This window comes from Hyperolius riggenbachi, chromosome 2 (genome assembly GCF_040937935.1).
Source record: "Hyperolius riggenbachi isolate aHypRig1 chromosome 2, aHypRig1.pri, whole genome shotgun sequence".
NCBI lineage: Eukaryota > Metazoa > Chordata > Amphibia > Anura > Hyperoliidae > Hyperolius > Hyperolius riggenbachi.
The window spans coordinates 562,687,670-562,696,764 of NC_090647.1; positions in this window are offsets into that span (position 1 = coordinate 562,687,670).

Below are 9,095 nucleotides of genomic sequence, written 5' to 3' on the forward strand. Positions count from 1 at the left end.
CACAAACTTATGGTAAAATTGCTTTGCACAAATACGGTATGGCAATTTTACCAGCTTACCAGTGTTAATGCAAGCAAGCAGCACGCGGAGCAGAGACTCAGTGATCAGTGATCTGTACCCAGCACTGCGGGATACATCAGAGCTCTTTATAAATAGATTGAAGGTTTGTCACCTGTGACTGTCAGATATGTCTCATTCCCACTGAATTCAATGAAATCTGAGTTGATATTCCTGCAGGTGTAATGTCCAGTATCATTTGCTGCAACAGGGGAGATGACAAGAGAGGCGGAGGTGGCAGTCCTCAGGGAGGTGGTCCCCACAGAATGTGAGTCATTCACTGTCCAATAGTGATGTGTAATCTTTGCCTCCCAAGACTGGTGACATCACAGTACATGGTGGCAGTGCCCCCCACAGTGACATGAAGGACAGGAGGCATTTGGATCACCACCATGGCTTCAGCACCTGCAAGAGAACAAATACACTTAGCATCTGGCTATAGACAGATGCACAGATAACATGTGAAATACTGTGATCATCCCTCCTCACACCTATCCAAAGGCCTCAATATCTGCGCTCCTGCTATCCTACTGCCTACAAATTACTCAAAGGATCAACATGGTAGAGAGCAGGCAGCCTCTCCAGGAATACAAAATTAAACAACTACAGTGGCTTGCAAATGTATTCGGCCCCCTTGAAGTTTTCCACATTTTGTCACATTACTGCCACAAACATGAATCAATTTTATTGGAATTCCACGTCAAAGACCAATATAAAGTGGTGTACACGTGAGAAGTGGAACGAAAATCATACATGATTCCAAACATTTTTTTACAAATAAATAACTGCAAAGTGGGGTGTGCATAATTATTCAGCCCCCTGAGTCAATACTTTGTAGAACCACCTTTTGCTGCAATTACAGCTGCCAGTCTTTTAGGGTATGTCTCTACCAGCTTTGCACATCTTGAGACTGAAATCTTTGCCCATTCTTCTTTGCAAAACAGCTCCAGCTCAGTCAGATTAGATGGACAGCGTTTGTGAACAGCAGTTTTCAGATCTTGCCACAGATTTTCAATCGGATTTAGATCTGGACTTTGACTGGGCTATTTTAACACATAGATATGTTTTGTTTTAAACCATTCCATTGTTGCCCTGGCTTTATGTTTAGGGTCATTGTCCTGCTGGAAGGTGAACCTCCGCCCCAGTCTCAAGTCTTTTGCAGACTTCAAGAGGTTTTCTTCCAAGATTGCCCTGATTTTGGCTCCATCCTTCTTCCCATCAACTCTGACCAGCTTCCCTGTCCCTGCTGAAGAGAGGCACCCCTTGAGCATGATGCTGCCACCACCATATTTGACAGTGGGGATGGTGTGTTCAGAGTGATGTGCAGTGTTAGTTTTCTGCCACACATAGCGTTTTGCATTTTGGCCAAAAAGTTCCATTTTGGTCTCATCTGACCAGAGCACCTTCTTCCACATGGTTGCTGTGTCCCCCACATGGCTTGTGGCAAACTGCAAATGGGACTTCCTATGCTTTTCCGTTAACAATGCCTTTCTTATTGCCCCTCTTCCATAAAGGCCAACTTTGTGCAGTGCAGGACTAATAGTTGTCATATGGACAGATTCCCCCACCTGAGCTGTAGATCTCTGCAGCTCGTCCAGAGTCACCATGGGCCTCTTGACTGCATTTCTGATCAGCGCTCTCCTTATTCGGCCTGTGAGTTTAGGTGGACAGCCTTGTCTTGGTAGGTTTACAGTTGTGCCATACTCCTTCCATTTCTGAATGATCGCTTGAAAAGTGCGCCGTAGGATGTTCAAGGCTTTGGAAATCTTTTTGTAGCCTAAGCTAGTGTTGGGCGAACACCTGGATGTTCGGGTTCGGGCCGAACAGGCCGAACATGGGCCAGATGTTCGGCATGTTCGGCCCGAACGCCGAACTCAATGGGAGTCAATGGGACCCCCGAACATGCCCATTTTGGGGGCCCTATGGGGTCGCAGGCATAAGGGGGGAGCATGCCCCGGTCGCGGGGGGGGTCGGAAATTCCCCCCACCCCCTCCGCTAGCGCTCCCCCCTCTGCCCGCTTCCCCATACAAAAAGTTTAAATCAAGTTCAATAGTACCTGGGCTGGTGGCATTGGCTGGCAGTGGAGTGAGGAGGAGGAGGAGTCCGAATAGCAGAGTGACGTTGAGGCCGGGCAGCGGGCGGTTCAGCGCTAGTACCCTTGTGGTACTTCCGCCCTTTCTCTGACCTCACGTCCTCTGCGTGATGACGCATACGAGGGTACGCGTGATGCGTACCCTCGTATGCAGAGGACGTGAGGTCAGAGAAAGGGCGGAAGTACCACAAGGGTACTAGCGCTGAACCGCCCGCTGCCCGGCCTCAACGTCACTCTGCTATTCGGACTCCTCCTCCTCCTCACTCCACTGCCAGCCAATGCCACCAGCCCAGGTACTATTGAACTTGATTTAAACTTTTTGTATGGGGAAGCGGGCAGAGGGGGGAGCGCTAGCGGAGGGGGTGGGGGGAATTTCCGACCCCCCCCGCGACCGGGGCATGCTCCCCCCTTATGCCTGCGACCCCATAGGGGGGCCGTATTGCGGCCTGTTCGGCCGAACAGGGCCCTGTTCGCCCGAACAGGGGCCCTGTTCGGCCCTGTTCGGGGGCATACAGAAGTTCGGGGCGAACCCGAACTTAAAAGGCCGAACACCATCAGGTGTTCGGCCGAACTCGAACATCACCCGAACAGGGTGATGTTCTGCAGAACCCGAACAGTGGCGAACACTGTTCGCCCAACACTAGCCTAAGCCTGCTTTAAATTTCTCAGTAACTTTATCCCTGAACTGTCTGGTGCATTCTTTGGACTTCATGGTGTTGTTGCTTCCAATATTCTCTTAGACAACCTCTGAGGCCGTCACAGAGCAGCTGTATTTGTACTGACATTAGATTACACACAGGTGCACTCTATTTAGTTATTAGCACTCATCAGGCAATGTCTATGGACAACTGACTGCACTCAGACCAAAGGGGGCTGAATAATTACGCACACCCCACTTTGTAGTTATTTATTTGTAAAAAATGTTTGGAATCATGTATGATTTTTGTTCCACTTCTCACATGTACACCACATTGTATTGGTCTTTCACGTGGAATTCCAATAAAATTGATGCATGTTTGTGGCAGTAATGTGACAAAATGTGGAAAACTTCAAGGGGGTCGAATACTTTTGCAACCCACTGTATCAACAATTCCAAAGACCAGATAGAGCCACGGTGTGGTCAGTAAACAAGAAAACAAAAAACCTAAACATAGTGTAGACAAATGATGCTAACCCTATATTTGTTTGAGAAGTCCTCCTCATTATTTGTTTATGCCCTGGCCCCTGCCCTGGAGCTGGTCTACTTCAAGAGACCCTTCAAAAAAGGGTCAGCACCTTGAAGTATTATAGCTTGGATATCAGCCCTGCACTTTTTCTGCACTTTCTACCTTTTTAATGATTTTTGATTAAAAGAGCTATGTTTTAAGAGCTATAATACTTGGAGGTGCTGATCCTTTTTTGAAGACTGCCCAATCCCGTCTGAGGGGTACTGAAGGACGTCCAGGTCATTCCTTTTTTAACTAAATGGGTGCTGATCACACCAGGAATATACTTCAAGGGACCAAGCAGGAAATCTCATAGGGAAATTCAGCTAACATGATTGGGTGGACGGCACCCTCTCCAACTGCTGGGTTTCCAATAGGTTTTACAGTAGTAAACTACACAAACACTATTTGGCCAATCACAATACTTTGTGCTGCAAGACGGTGCTGTGATTGGAGAACTGTTCTCTATGAGGTTTTGTGTAACAAATTCGCTGCAAAATCACTTTTGTACAGCGATTGCAAAGTTATTTTGCAGTGATCCAATACTTAACATTTGGCCAAACCGCAATTGCTTCAGTAGGCTCACCTCCATCCGCTTTCATTGGCATACTGATTTTTTGAATCGTCTATGATGTGATTTCAAGTCACTGCTAAAAGGGCTCTTGTAGGAATTAGGCCAGACTGACCCGCCGTTGACAGTCCATCTGTTATGGAACTTTGACTGGACCTCAGTTTAGTTCACTGTACCCGGCGCTCCAAGACTGGTCTCTCCACTCTGGACACCTGCTCATGGTTTTGTGTGGTGTGTGTGTGCATTCTTGCTTGTTTCACATGAATAATGAATTTGATAAATTTGTCCCCAAAAAAAGATGCAAGCTGCTCTTGTAAAAACACAAAAACCACAAAATCACAAGACAATACTAAAAAAAGAAAACTGCACAAGTCTGAAAGCTAATGTGGGTTTCCTGTGGTGAAAATAATCACCTGGACGGACGTGCTCAAAATTATTCAGATGCGCAAAGTGTGAAGAAGTCCCAACTGCAGAATAACTTGTCTTACACTTCTTTATAACGCCTGTGAAGTTTAGGGGATCTCAGCCAGCACGCAGTACACAGCTCTATAAAACAAAAGTCAGTTTATTTTGCAGCAGTAATACAAACAGCCAGAGCAGGGACAAGGTCCTCCAGCACCCAAGGCTGAGACACCAAAGTGCGCCCCTCCATCCCTCCCACCCCAGCTGTCACACACTGATTGCTATTAGACTAAGAGGGCCGCAGGGCCCACAACCTCCCCAACACCTTAATATCTAGTTATCTGGCTTGCAGTCACTGCCTTGTATCCCCTTTTCTTATTTCTTTCTGCTTCATACACAATTAGGAATGACAGCTGAATGAATTGTGCGCCCCCTCCTACACTGCGCCCTGAGGCTGGAGCCTCTCCAGCCTATGCCTCGGCCCGGCCCTGCAAACAGCTTTACTCCAGCATAAAGTGGAAAATAAATGGCAAGCTTACATCAGCTTTGTAGTCCATAACAGTAGTAACAGTCCAGCTTATTCAAATATAGTTCATATCCTTAAGCCAAAGCCATACAAACAGCAGTCCAAAGTATGGTTTGGCCTCCAGCAACGTCTCCAAACAGACTTGTCAGCAGCTCAGCAGCACACATGCTCCTCCACATCAACTCCACCCTGACTGCATGTCAGCTGCTTCCTGATATGCAAATGTGTTAGAGCTTCCCTTCAGCTCCACAGAAAACAAGGTGTGCACCTAGGTGGAATGCCCTCCCTTCCTTTCTTCCCATTCCAGGAGTCCGGCCCTGGAAAAGAAACAACAAAGGCAGCAACTGGCTTGCTGCCAAACAATACCCAGACTCCCTTCCAGGTACACACCTTGTTTTTAAAGGGACCACAGTCTAAATAACAGGGAAATGTACCTCCCATCCAGCACCCAGCCCCAATGACCCCTACACGCCATACACAGCATTATAAACACAATATTAAATGGTTTCCACATTTCCATCTGCAGCTGGCTCTTTTTTTTTTCCTTTTACTAAACCCAAACCACACCTGCAGTATATGCCCTCTGTGGGCAGCACGGTGGTGTAGTGGTTAGCGCTCTCGGCTTGTAGTGCTGGCTTCTGGTTAAAATACCAGTCAGTGCACTATCTGTATGTTCTCCCCGTGTCTGTGTGGGTTTTCTCCAGGCACTCTGGTTTCCTCCCACATCCCAAAACCATACAGATAAGTTAATTAGCTTCCCCTAAATTGCCCCTAGACTATGATACATACACTACACTATTATTATTATTTAGTATTTCGATAGTGCCGACATCTTCCACAATGCTCTACAGAGTATATTGTCTTGTCACTTAACTGAACCTCAGAGGGGCTCACAATCTAATCCCTACCATAGTCTTATGTCTATATTGTGTCGTGTAGTGTGTGTATCGTAGTCTAAGGCCAGTTAACTTATCTGCATGTTTTTGGCATATGGGAGGAAACCATAGTGCCTGGAGGAAACCCACACAGGCACAGGGAGAACATACAAACTCTGTGCAGATAGTGCCCTGGCTGGGATTTGAACCTGGGACCCAGTGCTGTAAGGCAAGAGTGCTAACCACTACATCACTGTGCTACACTATACATACATTTGATAATGTCATGTAGTATAATCCAGAAATACCGGTACCTGATCATGTGTAAAAAGTATCTTCTCCAGCCGCATACACCCAGACCCCACAGGTTTACTCCTACATGGAGGAACTGCCACAATCTTCCACGTGCTGCTGTAGAGATGACCTCAGTATGATGGAGAGGGAGGAGCACTGATTCAGGATGCAAGGAGGAGCAAACTGTTACCTCCTCCCTCTCCATCCACAAGCAATGCCACAATCTTCTGCATGCTACTGTAGAGTATGATGGGGAGGGAGGAGCAATGATTCAGGATGCAGGGAGGAGCAAACTGTTACCTCCCCCTCTCCACCCACAAGCAATGCCACAATCTTCTGCATGCTGCTAAAGAGTATGATGGGGAGGGAGGAGCACTGCTTCTAGATGCAAGGAGGGGCAGATTGTTACCTCTGCCCTCTCCACCCACAGGCAATGCCAGTGCCCACATATGCTGAGATACTGCAGCTGATGCCACACCCATTTCATAAGTGAAACAGCCATAGACGAGAACATTGGTCATGAATACATTGAGTAGGAAAGTCCACTGACTGTATCAGAGATGTGCAGGTTCTCATGTGCACAGCTGGTGCTGCAGAACATCACTGAGCCCATGTCTATCCAGGCCATGCAGTCACTCCGGTGTTAGGGTTTGTTCACACAATATAAGATCTAGCCAGAGGGGTCAGCATTAGTGCTGCTCATCCGGAGTCCGGATATCCGGGTATCCGCCGATATTCGGCGGATATCCGGATCTGAATACTGTAACTAAGGAGATTATGTCATTGAGCCAATCAGAGGGCTCCCAGCAGAATCCCTAGCAACCAATCACAGAAGGGAACCCTGGCCAGCCCCACCTGACCTCATTGAGCCAATCAGAGGGCTCCCAGCCTAAGCCCTGGCACCCAATCACAGAAAGGAACCCTGGCGAGGCCTCCCTGTATAATAAGGAGGGCTGTCATGATGAAAAATCTCGTCCTTGCTTGTGAATGCTCACTGAGAGACTTGCTCCAGTGCTGCTGGCCTAGCAAGTGCTGTATACAGTGAAAAACATAAAGCTGTTCAGTGATTAACCCCTTCACTATCACTACACTATTGTATTGTTAGGTAGCTAGCTTGATTTCATCCAGTGACAGTCAGAGTGTGTGCAGCAGGGCTGCTGCAGGCAGCTGCTATGTGTCTGTGTGTGTGCTTTGCACACAGACCCAAGCCAGCTGCTGCCTGCTGGCCTGCTAGCCTTAGCTACAGTATAGGTTAGGTTAGGGAATAGGATTACTGTGTTATTGAGTAGTTAGTATAGTACTGCAGTCAGTGCTATTTCGTTGTTAGAGTAGTAGTACTACTGTGTTAGCTTACTACAGAGCTGCTGTATGCTGAGCAGTGCCAGTGTGACGATAAGTGTGCACTAGTGTCTTCTCCTCTGCTGTCTGACTGTCACTCGGCACGTGGCACTTGGCATGTGGCACTTTGCATTTTGCTCTTTGCATTTGGCACTTTGCACTTGGTACTTTGCATTTGACACTTGGTTCAAATGATCGTGGCACTTTGTGTGGGAGTCGTGTGGGCATCTTAAAGATCCGATCTGCAGTGACGGTCATTATCACTGCACGTCGCAAAACATTGTTTGCTAATTTGTGCACACATACCCACATCAAGACATCGAGGAAATGACAACCGAATCGGATATCCGACCTCAGTATCCGGCGGATTCCGCATAGAAAACCGGAAGAGGCCTTTAAATTGCTTCTAAAACTTTTTTTTAGGGTAAATGAGGCATGTAGCATCATTATTTTTTTAAAGGGGAACACTAATTGATGATGTGGGGACTTAAAATCCCCCCCCCCCCCCCAAAAAAAAAATTACTGTCAATTAGCATTGTCAATTGGCACTTGACTTGGCACTTTGCATTTGTCACTTTGCATTTGTCACTTGGCACTTTGCACTTTGCATTAGGCACTTTACACTTGGCATTTGGCGCTTGGCACTTTTCATTTGCCACTTTGCATTTTGCTCTTTGCACTTGGCACTTTGCGCTTGGCACTTTGCTTTTGGCACTTGGCACGTGCCAAGTGCAAAGTGCCAAGTACCAAATGCAAAGTGTCAAGTGCAAAGTGCCAAATGCAAAGTGCCAAGTGCCAAATGCAAAGTGCCAAATGCCAAATGCAAAGTGCAAAGTGCCAAATGCAAAGTGCCAAATGCCAAATGCAAAGTGCAAAGTGCCAAATGCAAAGTGCAAAGTGCCAATTGACAATGCTAATTGACAGCCATTTTTTTTTTGGGGGGGGGAGGATTTTAAGTCCCCACATCATCAATTAGTGTTCCCCTTTAAAAAATAATGATGCTACATGCCTCATTTACCCTAAAAAAAGTTTTAGAAGCAATTTAAAAGCCACTTCCGGTTTTCTATGCAGTTATCCGAATCCGCCGGATACCCCGGTCGGATATCTGAATCGGTTGTCATTTCCTCGATGTCTTGATGTGGGTATGCGTGCACCAATTAGCAAACAATGTTTTGCGACGTGCAGTGATAATGACCATCACTGCAGATCGGATCTTTAAGATGCCCACACGACTCCCACACAAAGTGCCACGATCATTTGAACTCTCTTTTGCGCCCGTTGTGTGCCGTCGTATGCTTCCACGGTTAGGTAGATGGATTAGAAAATGCTAGTCCGTCAGGTTGCATAGTTGAGCATTCCCTGATCCATCTACCAGTGAGTACAAGCCTTTAGCAATGTCCGTTGTGGTATCTATGATATGAAAACAAACTTTATAAATGGGCCCAGGAGGAAAGAGCAAGGGTGTGTTTGCACATGTCTCATGATCCATTGCTGTACGACCCAGAAAACGGTTTGGCAGAGGACCAGGTATGAACCAAGTAACCCCGCCCAGCAGGAGATAACCAGGAGGAGACAATGCAGCTGTGATAATGACCACACTCTGCAAGCACTTATCTCTATGTATACAATGAAATGTACACATTCTATGTATTAAAAAAAAATCTACAATGAGAACAGAAAAAATAAATACATTTAGTATTCCGCATAGCCGGTCTTTACCAATCAACATTCAACC